Genomic DNA, 15,107 nt, shown 5'->3' on the forward strand with positions numbered 1-15,107 from the left:
GTTGAGTTATCCTTCTGCCATGAGGACTCCAGACTGATTTTCGTCTCACACACTCCGTTCGACCACAACACTTTTCTATCAGCTTCTTCCACGCACTGCTCGAATTTAGAAGTCCATCCTCCGGTATCAAGACTAATAACCTTGCTAAGTTTCGTAAAAATGTTAACTCTAATCGACGACAACTTGATTGAAGTGCTGTTCATTGCAGAACGGATGACATGTTGGGCTTCTGGATCTGTGCTCAGCAATCAAGCTCCAAAATTAAGATTGAATCAAAACAAGTTGGCGTTTTGTCCAGGCCACGCATGTTCCTTCGAGTAAAATTGGCCACTGGCAAAATGTCACTGCGTGGAGATGCCGGGGATTGAACCCGGGGCGTCACACATGCAAAGCGTGCGCTCTACCACTGAGCTACATCCCCATTCTGGTTCTACCTGGGTGCAGGTCCACCTAGGTATGGGGTGAAACTTCGTCATCAGCTTCTTTCTCTCTCTTGTCACCCACTCACTCTCATGTTGGCCCTGGGACTTGTACCCATCGAGTCTGCACAGAGTCCAAGCAAAATGTGTTTTTTTTTAACTAAAAGAAATAACAAGAATACATGTGGATGGATACTATAATGCTTTCCCAATTTATTTATTATTGGAAGTATTTAATTCGGAAATTAAAGTGTTCTGGATACTTTTAAGCACTTGTTTTCATCTCCAAATGTTTAAGTAAACCATCTGATCACTGTGTACATCGTGAGTTATAACAAGTAAACCCGTAAAAACAAAGTTTTTCACTCTAAATCCTTTATATGCGTGGCGGCTAGAGTCCTCTCGTCCTCTGGCTTGAGATGGCTGCCACCTATGGGTCAGATGATAACATTGCACCATTAAGCAATTGGTAATTCAACGTAATATTTTTGTCCTAAAAAGTGTAAAATGTTGGAAAAAAAATTTCACGAACATTAATTGTCACGCACAACGAGTCTGTGTGGAAAAATGTCAGCTCGATTGGATCACGGGAAGTGGGTTAAAAAACGACCGAAAGATTTGCACGGTGCTAAGCAAGCAAGCGAACTTAATATAAAGGATTTAAAAATAGCAAGTTCGGTAAATTAACTCCTAAGATTTCGTTCATCCAGGGTAATATTTACGAAAGTTAACGTGCACCCTTATTACAGGGACATGGACACAGACAATTCATTTTGGAATTCAACCTTTGTTGGAAACATTAATTAAATAAAAACTACGGACATGGAGATGCCGGGGATTGAACCCGGGGCCTCACACATGCGAAGCGTGCGCTCCACCACTGAGCTACATCCCCACCACACTGGCTCGGTCTGATCCCAGTAACGTGACCTCGTTGTGTAAGGGGGCTATCGGGGTCATGGCCGGAGTTGAAGAATCTACTCTGAAATCTCGCAGATCTTTTCCTTTTCCCGTTTGTTAGATAGCGACACTTGGAAGCAAGCATTACCTGTGCTACTTCTGAGTACCTTGAAAGTGACATCTCATCCACATTAGGGGTCATCACAAAGAACACAGGGCTCAATGAATGTGGCCCAGTGGCCTAATGGATAAGCACCAGCTTCCGGAGCTGGGGATTGTGGGTTCGAGTCCCATCTGGGTCTTTAATGTTTTGGTAAAAATTTAACGATCATTTTTCCTCTTCAAATCACGAGTTGATTTCCCATTCAATTACCTATGCATAATTTACCTCTCCACTTATAAAGAAAATGTCCCAAATATCCTGATATAATTCCACTCGTTGAGGTATCCTTCTGCAATGAGGACTCCAGACTGATTTTCGTCTCACACACTCCGTTCGACCACCACTCGGCAGGTCACAACACTTTTCCATCAGCTTATCCCAAGCACTGCTCGAATTTAGAAGTCCATCATCCGGTATCAAGTCTAATAACCTTGCTAAGTTCCGTAAAAATGTTAACTCTAATCGACGACAACTTGATTGTAGTGCTGTTCATTGCTGAACGGATGACATGTTGGGCTTCTGGATCTGTGCTCAGCAATCATAACGAATCAAAACAAGTTGGCGTTTTGTCCAGGCCACGCATGTTCCTTCAAGTAAAATTGGCCACTGGCAAAATGTCACTGCGTGGAGATGCCGGGGATTGAACCCGGGGCCTCACACATGCAAAGCGTGCGCTCTACCACTGAGCTACATCCCCATTCTGATACGACCTGGGCGCAGGTCCACCTAGGTATGGGGTGAAACTTTGTCATCAGCTTATTTCTCTCTCTTGTCACCCACTCACTCTCATGTTGGCCCTGGGACTTGTACCCATCGAGTCTGCACATAGTCCAAGCAAAATGTGTTTCTTTTAAACTGAAAGAAATAACTAGAATACATGTGGATGGATACTATAATGCTTTCCCAATTTATGTATTATTGGTTGTATTTAATTCGGAAATAAAAGTGTTCTGGATACTTTTAAGCACTTGTTTTCATCTCCAAATGTTTAAGTAAACCATCTGATCACTGTGTACATCGTGAGTTATAACAAGTAAACCCGTAAAAACAAAGTTTTTCACTCTAAATCCTTTATATGCGTGGCGGCTAGAGTCCTCTCGTCCTCTGGCTTGAGATGGCTGCCACCTATGGGTCAGATGATAACATTGCACCATTAAGCAATTGGTAATTCAACGTAATATTTTTGTCCTAAAAAGTGTAAAATGTTGGGAAAAAAATTTCACGAACATTAATTGTCACGCACAACGAGTCTGTGTGGAAAAATGTCAGCTCGATTGGATCACGGGAAGTGGGTTAAAAAACGACCGAAAGATTTGCACGGTCCTAAGCAAGCAAGCGAACTTAATATAAAGGATTTAAAAATAGCAAGTTCGGTAAATTAACTCCTAAGATTTCGTTCATCCAGGGTAATATTTACGAAAGTTAACGTGCACCCTTATTACAGGGACATGGACACAGACAATTCATTTTGGAATTCAACCTTTGTTGGAAACATTAATTAAATAAAAACTACGGACATGGAGATGCCGGGGATTGAACCCGGGGCCTCACACATGCGAAGCGTGCGCTCCACCACTGAGCTACATCCCCACCACACTGGCTCGGTCTGATCCCAGTAACGTGACCTCGTTGTGTAAGGGGGCTATCGGGGTCATGGCAGGAGTTGAAGAATCTACTCTGAAATCTCGCAGATCTTTTCCTTTTCCCGTTTGTTAGATAGCGACACTTGGAAGCAAGCATTACCTGTGCTACTTCTGAGTACCTTGAAAGTGACATCTCATCCACATTAGGGGTCATCACAAAGAACACAGGGTTCAATTAAGGTGGCCCAGTGGCCTAATGGATAAGCACCAGCTTCTGGAGCTGGGGATTGTGGGTTCGAGTCCCATCTGGGTCTTTAGTGTTTTGGTAAAAATTTAACGATCATTTTTCCTCTTCAAATCACGAGTTGATTTCCCATTCAATTACCTATGCATAATTTACCTCTCCACTTATAAAGAAAATGTCCCAAATATCCTGATATAATTCCACTCGTTGAGGTGTCCTTCTGCCATGAGGACTCCAGACTGATTTTCGTCTCACACACTCCGTTCGACCACCACTCGCAGGTCACAACACTTTTCTATCAGCTAATCCCAAGCACTGCTCGAATTTAGAAGTCCATCATCCGGTATCAAGTCTAATAACCTTGCTAAGTTCCGTAAAAATGTTAACTCTAATCGACGACAACTTGATTGTAGTGCTGTTCATTGCTGAACGGATGACATGTTGGGCTTCTGGATCTGTGCTCAGCAATCATAACGAATCAAAACAAGTTGGCGTTTTGTCCAGGCCACGCATGTTCCTTCAAGTAAAATTGGCCACTGGCAAAATGTCACTACGTGGAGATGCCGGGGATTGAACCCGGTGCCTCACACATGCAAAGCGTGCGCTCTACCACTAAGCTACATCCCCATTCCGGTTCTACCTGGGCGCAGTTCCACCTAGGTATGGGGTTAAACTTCGTCATCAGCATCTTTCTCTAACGTGTCACCCCACTCACTCTCCCGTTGGCCCTGGGACCTGTACCCATCGAGTCTGCACAGAGTCCAAGCAAAATGTGTTTCTTTTAAACTAAAAGAAATAACAAGAATACATGTGGATGGATACTATAATTCTTTCCCAATTTATTTATTATTGGAAGTATTTAATTCGGAAATAAAAGTGTTCTGGATACTTTTAAGCACTTGTTTTCATCTCCAAATGTTAAAGTAAACCATTTGATCACTGTGTACATCATGAGTTGAAATAAGTATAACCCGTAAAAACAAGGTTTTTCACTATAAATCCTTTATATGCGTGGCGGCTAGAGTCTTCTCGTCCTCTGGCTTGAGATGGCTGCCACCTATGGGTCAGATGATTGCATTGCACCATTAAGCAATTGGTAATTACATATAATATTTTTGTCCTAAAAAGTGTAAAATGTTGGAAAACATTTTTCACGAACATTAATTGTCACGCACAAAGAGTTTGTGTGGAAAATATCAGCTCGATTGGATCACGGGAAGTGGGTTAAAAAACGACCGAAAGATTTGCACGGTCCTAAGCAAGCAAGCGAACTTAATGTAAAGGATTTAACAAGTAAACCCGTAAAAACAAAGTTTTTCACTCTAAATCCTTTATATGCGTGGCGGCTAGAGTCCTCTCGTCCTCTGGCTTGAGATGGCTGCCACCTATGGGTCAGATGATTGTCTGCCAGTATTAAGCAATTGGTAATTAAATATTTAATTTGTTTTCCCTAAACAGTGTAAAATTTTGGAAATTATTTTTCACGAAAATTAATTGTCACACACAACGAGTCTGTGTGGAAAATGTCAGCTCGATTGGATCACGGGAAGTGGGTTAAAAAACGACCGAAAGATTTGCACGGTCCTAAGCAAGCAAGCGAACTTAATATAAAGGATTTAAAAATATATTCGCCTGTGGAGGACGCGGGGATCGATCCCGCGACCTTTGGCATGGGAAGCGAGGGTGCTAGCAACTGCGCTACTCCGCCACGGCCTATGGAGGGGTTACGCTCTGGGCTCTTATACTGTGACGTTCAGCCAAAGCCATGAATGAGTTCTATTTGAATATATGTAAAATAATTTTCTTTTGCCTAAAAAGTGTTAAATTTTTTACATTTTTTTTCACAAACATTAATTGTCTCGCACAACGAGTCTGTGTGGAAAATGTCAGCTCGATTGGATCACGGGAAGTGTGTTAAAAAACGACCGAAAGATTTGCACGGTCGTAAGCAAGCAAGCAAGCACGCAAGCAAGCAAACAAGCACGCAAGCACGCAAGCAAGCGAACTTAATATAAAGGATTTAAAAATAGCAAGTTCGGTAAATTAACATACATTACTCCTAAGATTTCGTTCATCCAGGGTAATATTTACGAAAGTTAACGTGCACCCTTATTACAGGGGCATGTGTAATAAAGGACTCCGTTGTCCTTTATTGGTCCGTACAACTTTGCCCGCACGGCGTCTCGCTCAGAGTCTCCTCCGTCTCCCGCTCGGCAGCCCCACTGCTGCCGTCGCTCCTGCAGACTTGCTGCTGGCTCACTAAGCAGCCCCGCTGCTGGCTCTTCACTCAGCCTCTCTGCCTCCGACCTGCAGCCCCACGGCTGCTCACTATGCAGCCCCGCTGCTGGCTCTCCGTCTCCTCCGTGCCCGGACACCGCTGGCCAACGGTGCCGAGTCCCGACCTGTGGCGATCACGCCACTTTCCTCCTCCTGCCCTGCGTGGCCTCCTCCTGTCTTTATTTCCACACTCTCCTCCAGCCTTTCCGGTTCCTGCCCTTAAAAGCTCTCCCTCTCCCCACGTGACCCTAACTCCTCCCACCTGTTACGTCACATCCCGCGAGCCCGTTTACGCTCGCATTACACCACCCTCCCCCGTAGAGAAAATTCCAGCCGTCCTCGGCTGAAACAGAATAAGTAATGCGAGCGACCACCAACCATCAGCCGTGAACGGACAACTGAGAATATAACGAATATAACAATAACAACAAGAACGAGAACAACAATCAACGAAAAGAAAGGGATTTCGAACGCGTGCGGGTCGCCGGCCCGTCCCGGACGAGCGGCGGCCCCCCTGCAGACCGAGAACGCGATGGGGTTTTAGGAGCGACAGGATCAAAACCGCCTGTCGCTATTGGAGGCCCGCCAACGCCAAGGTCCCGTTCCCCCGAAGGACTAGAGTCCGGGGTGTCCCGCAACCGTGTCTGTGGTGGGGTTGGAGGGGCGGCGGGGTCAGGTGTCCCCGCAGCCGTGGCAGGCCCACCCAGAGCAGAGTCTGCTGCCTCCTGCAGTGTCACGGCCGGTTTGTCTGTAGAAGGCACGACAGGCGCTCTTGCAGGGTCAACAGGCACAGGCAAGGGTGCGTCGGCAGCAACAGACACCGGCAAGGCAACATCAGAAGATGACGCATCCATTCGAGGGGCCACGTATGGTTTCAAGCAAGACGTATGGACGTACCAGCGCCGAGATCCGAACCGAACGCACGCGGACTGCGGGTTAGGAACCTCAATGAGCCTAACAGGCCCCTGCCATGGTTTATGCAATTTAGGGGAGGTTCCTGCTCGCACCTGCGGGCAATGCAGCCAAGCCATGTCCCCCACCTTCCAGGGGCACTTCCCCTTCGAGCGTCGAGCGCAACGTTCGTTTCGGGCCTGGGTTTTGGCAGTAGCCACTCTGGCCCCCTCCCGCGCCTCAGCGACGCGGCGAACGGCGTCCTGAATGTAATCGGGGAGAGGCTTAGTAGGTCCTCTCACTCCCGTTCCCAACTGCACATCCATTGGCGGCACGTTTTCGCGACCGTACATGAGAAAAAACGGAGAATATCCTGTGGACGCGTGAGGCGTCATCCGGTATGCCGAGAGTACCCCAGGGATGTGCAAATCCCAGTCAGCTTGCTTCTCATTAACCGTGTGACACAGCATGGCTGACAGCGTCCGATTCAGTCGTTCCACCATGCCATCCGTCTGCGGGTGGTAGGGGGATGTCCGGATCTTTTTGGTCCCCAGAGCAGCACACACCTCCCCCAACAATTTAGAAGAAAAATTCCGGCCCTGATCCGTGAGCAGCCTCTCCGGCGCCCCTTTGTCCATGACATATCCAAATAGAAAGGCGTCCGTAATGGACGCCGCCGACTGGTCGGGCAAGGGCCAGGCCATCGGCCAGCGGGAGAGATACTCCACCCCAACTAGCAAGTATTTATTACCCTTAGCGGATGGCGGGAAGGGTCCCAAAATATCCAACGCCACCAACTCGTTAACTCGAGACACTTGTATAGACTGTATCGGCGGCACATGTGGGTGTTTAGGCGGCTTCCGCCGGGCACACTCGGGACACGCGCGAACGTGCCCGACGACATCCGTCGTCATGCTGTGCCAGAAGTAGTCTCGCTGCAACGTCAAAAGGTTTTCTGCACCTCCAGGTGTAATAGCGTGTCGCAATGCAGAGTCCTAATCAATTCGTACCGTAACGACGACGGTACAACCAGACGCCAGCGATCATGTAACCCCTCCCTCCACATCAGCAGTCCGTCGCGGAGAGCGGCCCCCGGCGTCCCCCCGGAAACCAGTCCCCCCCCTCCCTTTGCAGCCCGACTTCGCAGGGTCCCCAACGAGTCGTCAAGCATTTGTTCACGAATCCACACTGCTCGTGGAAGGTTCAGAACCCCATCGGCCGGTCCCGGGCACACTGGAGCCTCAGGCACCTCGACCGCTAACGCAATAGGCCGAGGGGGCTGCTGGGTCGGGTACACCTATGCGTACCCGACGCGCAAGCGCAAGGGGATCCTTGCTGTAACCTGGAGAGCGCGTCCGCATTCGCGTGACGCGCCCCCTTCCGATGTTGAATTTGGAAGGAAAACTCCTGCAGAGTGTCCAACCATCGTGCCAGCTGGCCAGATGGTTGGTCTACCCTCAGAACATATTGTAAAGCCGCATGATTCGTGCGCACAATAAACGAACGGCCGTAGAGATACGGCCGAAATTGCCGGAGAAAATAGACAATGGCCAAAAGTTCACGGCGAGTGACGCAGTAGCGGGTTTCCGCGGGGGACAAGACGCGGCTACCGTACGCCACCACGCGTTCCACACCCCCTTTGGACTGTGACAGAACGGCCCCAATGCCCGTGTCACTCGCGTCCGTGTCCAGAATGAAGGGGTGATCAAAATCGGGATAGTCCAATGTTGGCGCCGTTGCCAAACGATCGCGCAGGCCCTTAAACGCCGCCTCCTCTGGCGGTCCCCAACTGAATTTCCGTCCTTTACCCGTAAGGAGGTGCAGAGGCCTAGCGATCGTTGCAAAATTGGGAACGAACCTACGGTAATATGAGGCAAACCCCAAGAAGCGACGCACATCCCCCACCGTGGCCGGGGTTGGCCAGTTGCGGACGCACACCGTGTTCTCCGGATCCGTGGCAACCCCGTCGGCACTGACTATATGTCCCAAATAGCGCACGGACCATTGCAATAGGTGACATTTCTTAGGTTTAAATTTCAGATTGGCGGAGCGCATCCTGGCGAACACCGCCTCCAGTCTCTGTAGATGTTCGTCAAATGTGCGGCTAAAGACGATGATATTGTCTAAATATATCAGACATGTCTCCCACTGCAACCCCGTTAATACCAGCTCCATCAACCTCTGAAATGTGGCGGGGGCAGCATTCAACCCCATCAGAAGACAATTAAATTGAAATAGGCCCTGCGGCGTACGGAAAGCAGTCTTTTCCCGCGAGGACTCATCGAGGGGAAGCTGCCAGAATCCCGAAGAGAGATCCAGCATCGAAAAGAACTTCGCCCCCGACAAGACATCGAGGGAATCATCCATACGCGGCAGAGGGTACGCATCCGCCACGGACACTTTGTTTAATTTGCGAAAATCGACGCAAAATCGCAATTTGCCATCTTTCTTTTTGACCAAGACTACAGGCGCGCCCCATGGGCTGTTAGACGGAGATATTAGTCCGCAACCAGCATGTCATCCACTGCTCCACGAACATGGTCTCGCTCCGCCGGGCTCATCCGATGCAAGTTCAACCGAATTGGAGCAGCATCCCCCATGTCAATATGATGGGAAAGCAGGGAGGTGCGTCCCAAGTCCAAGTCGTCGGAGCTAAACACATCGGAATAACTCAACAATAGCGCGCCAAGCGCGGATCGCTGTTCCCCGGTCAGGGATGAATTTTCGCCGCACAATTCGGCGACCCAGCGATCATCTTGGCCCGCAGGGCCCGAAACTTCGGCAACCACATCCCGGCGGCCCAGATCGTCCTGGGCCGTGAACGCTGTTTTGGCATGGGCCACGACCATTCCGGCCGGCACGCAAACATTCTGCGTACTCCCATTAAGCACCTGCAAAAACGGCCGCTGGTCCGGCCGGATAATAGTTTGCGCCCCGACCAGCGCCGATCCGCCCGTTATGGTTGCGGACGGTGATAACAAAACCCCAGGCGCTCCTTCCCGACCAGGCACCGGTTTCTGATATCGCAAGGGGATAAGCATCTGTGAACCAGGTGGAATGTCAACAGATACTTCGGACAGCGCCTGCACCTGGCAGACCGGAGCGGGTCGCCACCAGGGCTACGGCAAAAATGTAATTTTTCGACCCCCCGGTAATTCAATGCAATTTTGATCAACTCTTATTAGAATGGGCATTTTGGCCAGAAAATCAGTTCCCAACAAACACGGAACCGCAAGGGACCCCGAAATCAACACAGTTCCCGAGGCCGACATTCCCCCGATGGATATATTGGCGTCCACCTGGCCCACAATGCCCATACTCCCCCCGTTCGCTGCTACACAGGAATCGTAAACCGGGCACACTGCGTCTGGCGGGATGCCCAACAGATGGAAAATGACATCCGATATAATCGTCGCGGACGCACCGGAGTCCACTAAAATGTGCACGTCGACCCCTTGTATAGAACCCGGCACAGTGGACGAACCAGTAGCGGCCGCAACAACCCGCCGTTCCAATTTACACTACTGCGTTACCGAGCGACATAGGCCAGTCGGCGGCCTCCCGTTGTTAACGACATCCGGATCGCGCGGCAACGGTGATGAATGAGGTGCCAAGCCTTGCCGGGTGTCTGGTGCGCACCGACTTGCCTGTCCAGGAGGGTCCTTCCGCGGCACGTCTGTGGTCGAGGCCTCCTGCTGGGGCAGCCCCGGGATACGGCCCCAGCAATCCCTGGCGAAGTGGCCTTTGCGACCGCAGCGGAAACACTCGACGTCATTACGACGCACAGCACTTCCCCCATCCCGACGCTCCCGCGTCGGCGGCGCAGATCGCGGCCCTGGCCCTCCGCGGGCAGGCCACTGCGCAGAGGCGGCCGTCAATTCCTGCGGGCCCCCCCCGTCAGGAACGTACACCACCTTCTTGGGATCCCAACCCACGGCACCCCCTTCCACGATGGGCCCTCCCCATCCACGCTGTCACCTGCTTCCAACGGCGCAGATTAAACTGGGCATCCAAACACTTCGCAGCAGCCCGAGACGTCAACTTCTCATGGCCGCACACCGGCATAGGGATCCCCAAATCTCTCGACAGCTCAAGCATTTTGCCCAAAATAAGGGGTTCCAATAGGTCAGGCTCCGTCTCAGGGTATGCGGCCATGGCCAATTCCAGGACAGCACCCCTGCATGCCACCGGCGACTCTTCGGGTGCCCGCTGGCGCTGAATGAATCGTCGGTGAGCGTCATCCGGTGGCTCGTACGCATCCGCCATCTCGTCAAAAACCCCTCTCAGTGTCTTTTTCTTCTCGGCCTTGATGGAACGGAAAAATCTGACCGACTCATCGTCTAGAAGAGTTGGCAGAACTTCCAGGGCCTCTGCGTCAGTCTATCTGGTGGAGCGTACCGCCGCCAAAAATCGGCAGGCGAATGCACTCCAGTCGCCTCCAATTGAAAATTCTTTAACTGTTGTCAAGTGACGGCTGTGGGTCCTCGCTCCGCTGTCCTCCGCAGACGGCACGTCGCGTGGCATGTTCAAGATGGCGTCGCACCGCAACGTGTCAAAGATTGCGGCTTCCCGCCGCGGAGGGCGCAAGATGGCGGCTTCCCGCGGTTCTTCCCCTGCCACGCCCAAGAGGGCGTCTTCGTGCCGCGTGGTGGAGGGAGCTGGCGGCGCAGGCAAGGCCCTGGTTTGTTGGTCACCCCCGGGCCTCCCCGAACCCGTCGCCGGCGTGACGAGGTCGCACAGTTGCGCCAAGACGGTCTTCAAAGTCTCCAGCTGGGCTGCCATCTGTCTCCATCGCTGGTCAGCGTCCCCCGGCGCGGGCGGATCCACCGAAGCGGTGACCTCTTGCACCCCCGGGCCACCACTCGTTCCCGCGTCGATTTCTCCCTCCATCGTTGGCTGCGCCAACGATGATATTCTTTCTTCTGAGCTGTTTTGACATGCCGTTTCACTTCTGACACCAGTGTAATAAAGTACTCTTGCACTGGGTATGTCTCCGTTGTCCTTTATTGGTTCGTACAACTCCGTCTCCCGCTCAGCAGCCCCACCGCTGCAGACTTGCTGCTGGCTCACTATGCAGCCCCATGGCTCTTCACTCAGCCTCTCTGCCTCCGACCTGCAGCCCCACGGCTGCTCACTATGCAGCCCCGCTGCTGGCTCTCCGTCTCCTCCGTGCCTGGACACCGCTGGCCAACGGTGCCGAGTCCCGACCTGTGGCGATCACTTTCCTCCTCCTGCCCTGCGTGGCCTCCTCCTGTCTTTATTCCCACACTCTCCTCCAGCCTTTCCGGTTCCTGCCCTTAAAAGCTCTCCCTCTTCCCACGTGACCCTAACTCCTCCCACGAGCCCGTTTATGCTCGCATTACACATGGACACAGACAATTCATTTTGGAATTCAATCTTTGTTGTAAACATGAATTAAATAAAAGCTGCGTACTTGATTATAGTGCTGTTCATTGCTGAACGGATGACATGTTGTGCTTCTGGATCTGTGCTCAGCAATGATAACGAATCAAAACAAGTTGGCGTTTTGTCCAGGCCACGCATGTTCCTTCGAGTAAAATTGACCACTGGCAAAATGTCACTGCGTGGAGATGCCAGGGATTGAACCCGGGGCCTCACACATGCGAAGCGTGCGCTCTACCACTGAGCTACATCCCCACCACACTGGCTCAGTCTGATCCCAGTAACGTGACCTCGTTGTGTAAGAGGGCTATCGGGGTCATGGCCGGAGTTGCAGAATCTACTCTGAAATCTCGCAGATCTTTTCCTTTTCCAGTTTGTTAGATAGCGGCACTTGGAAGCAAGCATTACCTGGGCATCTTCTGAGTACCTTGAAAGTGACATCTCATCCACATTAGGGGTCATCACAAAGAACACAGGGCTCGATGAATTTGGCCCAGTGGCCTAATGGATAAGGCACCAGCTTCCGGAGCTGGGGATTGTGGGTTCGAGTCCCATCTGGGTCTTTAGTGTTTTGGTAAAAATTAAACGATCATATTTCTTATTCAAATCACAAGTTGATTTCTCATTCAATTACCTATGCATAATTTACCTCTCTACTTATAAAACATTTTTTCCAAGTATCCTAATACCATTCCACTCGTTGAGTTATCCTTCTGCCATGAGGACTCCAGACTGATTTTCGTCTCACACACTCCGTTCGACCACCACTCGGCAGGTCACAACACTTTTCTATCAGCTTATTCCACGCACTGCTCTAATTTAGAAGTCCATTATCCGGTATGAAGTCTAATAACCTTGCTAAGTTCCGTAAATATGTTAACTCTAATCGACGACACCTTGATTGTAGTGCTGTTCATTGCTGAACGGATGACATGTTGGGCTTCTGGATCTGTGCTCAGCAATCATAACGAATCAAAACAAGTTGGCGTTTTGTCCAGGCCACGCATGTTCCTTCGAATAAAATTGGCCACTGGCAAAATGTCACTGCGTGGAGATGCCGGGGATTGAACCCAGGGCCTCACACATGCAAAGCGTGCGCTCTACCACTGAGCTACATCCCCATTCCGGTTCTATCTGGGCGCAGTTCCACCTAGGTTTGGGGTGAAACTTCGTCATCAGCTTCTTTCTCTCTCTTGTCACCCACTCACTCTCATGTTGGCCCTGGGACTTGTACCCCTCGAGTCTGCACAGAGTCCAAGCAAAATGTGTTTCTTTTAAACTGAAAGAAATAACTAGAATACATGTGGATGGATACATTAATGCTTTCCCAATTTATTTATTATTGGAAGTATTTAATCTATATATATAAAATCGCAAATCTGTCTGTCTGTCTGTCTGTCCGTCTGTCTGTGTGTCTGTCTGTCTGTGGGTCTGTCTGTCTGTGTGTCGCCGGACCATACGCAGTTTCATTGGACGAAATGTGAGGGATTTGCGAGACACGATTGGTCCGTTTGGTTTTCCTAGCGCTGCGATTGGCCCGTTGGCCGACCGGCGCGGCCCACGGCGGTTGCCCCTGGCAAAGGGCAGCGACGCCTTCGCTGCGGGGTGGACGCCATTTTGAATTCCCGTTAAAAATATGCGCACGCATTAACACGCGACTCTGAGGTAAATTCATCAAAGTTTCACGTCCTCTTCACTCCCCCCCCACCCCAATGTGTGCAATTACTATTATAGGGTCGGTAGATAAAAAAATTCTAGCGATTAGACAGTATTATTGTAGCGCGGGGGGGGGGGGGGGTAACGGCCCCAGTACCCTGCCTCAGCTGGGTAGGCAATCTAGGCGAAGCCGGAGGCTCTGCACGGTACTAGGCCTCGACACCCCACCCGTGTCAAGCGACGACTTTGTGGTATAAACTCCATATACCCGGCGTTGCCCGGGGTGAAAAAACATTTAAAATCTTCTGAAAACTTTAAAACATAACATACCAATGAAAATGAAACTCTATCATTCAAAATGTAAACCCCCAACATGCCAGGAATCGATTCTTTGAATCGCACAAAGGACTAATCGATGGTTGTAAATTACTTTAGGATCACGCTTCCTGTTTAATATAAGTTCGTTATAGAGTTGATATAAACTGCTACGAATGGGAAATATCCGGCGTTGACTGGGGCAAAAATATAATGGTGAGGGCGGTTGTGAGTGGTGATTGTGAGTGGTGATTAGTGAGTGGTGAGGGGAGGTTGAGTGGTGAGGGTTAGTGGTGAGGGTGAGTGGTGAGGGTGAGTGTTGAGGGTGAGTGGTGAGTGGTGATTGGTGAGGGTGTGATTGGTGAGGATGAGTGGTGAGGGAGAGTGGTGAGGGAGAGTGGTGAGGGTGAATGGTGAGGGTGAGTGGTGAGTGGTGAGGGTGAGTGTTGAGGGTGAGTGGTGATTGGTGAGTGGTGAGGGTGTAATTGGTGAGGATGAGTGGTGAGGGAGAGTGGTGAGAGAGAGTGGTGAGGGTGAATGGTGAGGGTGAGTGGTGAGTGGTGAGGGTGAGTGTTGAGGGTGAGTGGTGAGTGGTGATTGGTGAGGGTGTGATTGGTGAGGATGAGTGGTGAGGGAGAGTGTTGAGGGAGAGTGGTGAGGGTGAATGGTGAGGGTGAGTGGTGAGGGTGAGTGTTGAGGGTGAGTGGTGAGTGGTGATTGGTGAGGGTGTGATTGGTGAGGATGAGTGGTGAGGGAGAGTGGTGAGGGAGAGTGGTGAGAGTGTGATTGGTGAGGATGAGTGGTGAGGGAGAGTGGTCAGGGTGAATGGTGAGGGTGAGTGGTGAGTGGTGAGGGTGAGTGTTGAGGGTGAGTGGTGAGTGGTGATTGGTGAGGGTGTGATTGGTGAGGATGAGTGGTGAGGGAGAGTGGTGAGGGTGAATGGTGAGGGTGAGTGGTGAGTGGTGAGGGTGTGTATATATGTAAGGTTATTAAGAAATATATTTTTCACCCGGGCAAATCTGTCTGTCTGTCTGTGTGTGTGTCTGTCTGTCTGTGTGTCGCCGGACTATACGCAGTTTCATTGGACGAAATGTGAGGGATTTGCGAGACACGATTGGTCCGTTTGGTTTTCCACGGCGGTTGCCCCTGGCAACGGGTAGCGACGCATTCGCTGCGGGGTGGACGCCATTTTTAATTCCCGTTAAAAATATGCGCACGCATTAACACGCGACTCTGAGGTAAATTCATCAAAGTTT

The 15,107-nt window shown here is 50.6% G+C and overlaps 8 non-coding genes across 8 annotated transcripts; 1 reads left to right on the top strand and 7 right to left on the bottom strand.

Moving 5' to 3' along the window:
* Nucleotides 1-349: 349 nt before the first annotated feature.
* TRNAA-UGC (transfer RNA alanine (anticodon UGC)) lies at nt 350-421 on the bottom strand. The gene has a single exon. It is a non-coding gene; the product is annotated as a tRNA-Ala (tRNA).
* An 821-nt stretch (nt 422-1,242) lies between these two features.
* TRNAA-CGC (transfer RNA alanine (anticodon CGC)) lies at nt 1,243-1,314 on the bottom strand. The gene has a single exon. It is a non-coding gene; the product is annotated as a tRNA-Ala (tRNA).
* A 793-nt stretch (nt 1,315-2,107) lies between these two features.
* TRNAA-UGC (transfer RNA alanine (anticodon UGC)) lies at nt 2,108-2,179 on the bottom strand. Its single transcript has one exon. It is a non-coding gene; the product is annotated as a tRNA-Ala (tRNA).
* An 821-nt stretch (nt 2,180-3,000) lies between these two features.
* Nucleotides 3,001-3,072, bottom strand: TRNAA-CGC (transfer RNA alanine (anticodon CGC)). The gene has a single exon. It is a non-coding gene; the product is annotated as a tRNA-Ala (tRNA).
* A 792-nt stretch (nt 3,073-3,864) lies between these two features.
* On the bottom strand, nt 3,865-3,936 carry TRNAA-UGC (transfer RNA alanine (anticodon UGC)). Its single transcript has one exon. It is a non-coding gene; the product is annotated as a tRNA-Ala (tRNA).
* An 8,127-nt stretch (nt 3,937-12,063) lies between these two features.
* On the bottom strand, nt 12,064-12,135 carry TRNAA-CGC (transfer RNA alanine (anticodon CGC)). The gene has a single exon. It is a non-coding gene; the product is annotated as a tRNA-Ala (tRNA).
* Nucleotides 12,136-12,370: 235 nt separating this feature from the next.
* TRNAR-CCG (transfer RNA arginine (anticodon CCG)) lies at nt 12,371-12,443 on the top strand. Its single transcript has one exon. It is a non-coding gene; the product is annotated as a tRNA-Arg (tRNA).
* Nucleotides 12,444-12,929: 486 nt separating this feature from the next.
* Nucleotides 12,930-13,001, bottom strand: TRNAA-UGC (transfer RNA alanine (anticodon UGC)). The gene has a single exon. It is a non-coding gene; the product is annotated as a tRNA-Ala (tRNA).
* Nucleotides 13,002-15,107: the final 2,106 nt, after the last annotated feature.

This window comes from Lampetra planeri, unplaced genomic scaffold (genome assembly GCF_965212315.1).
Source record: "Lampetra planeri unplaced genomic scaffold, kcLamPlan1.2.h2 scaffold_2221, whole genome shotgun sequence".
Taxonomy (NCBI): Eukaryota; Metazoa; Chordata; class Hyperoartia; order Petromyzontiformes; family Petromyzontidae; genus Lampetra; species Lampetra planeri.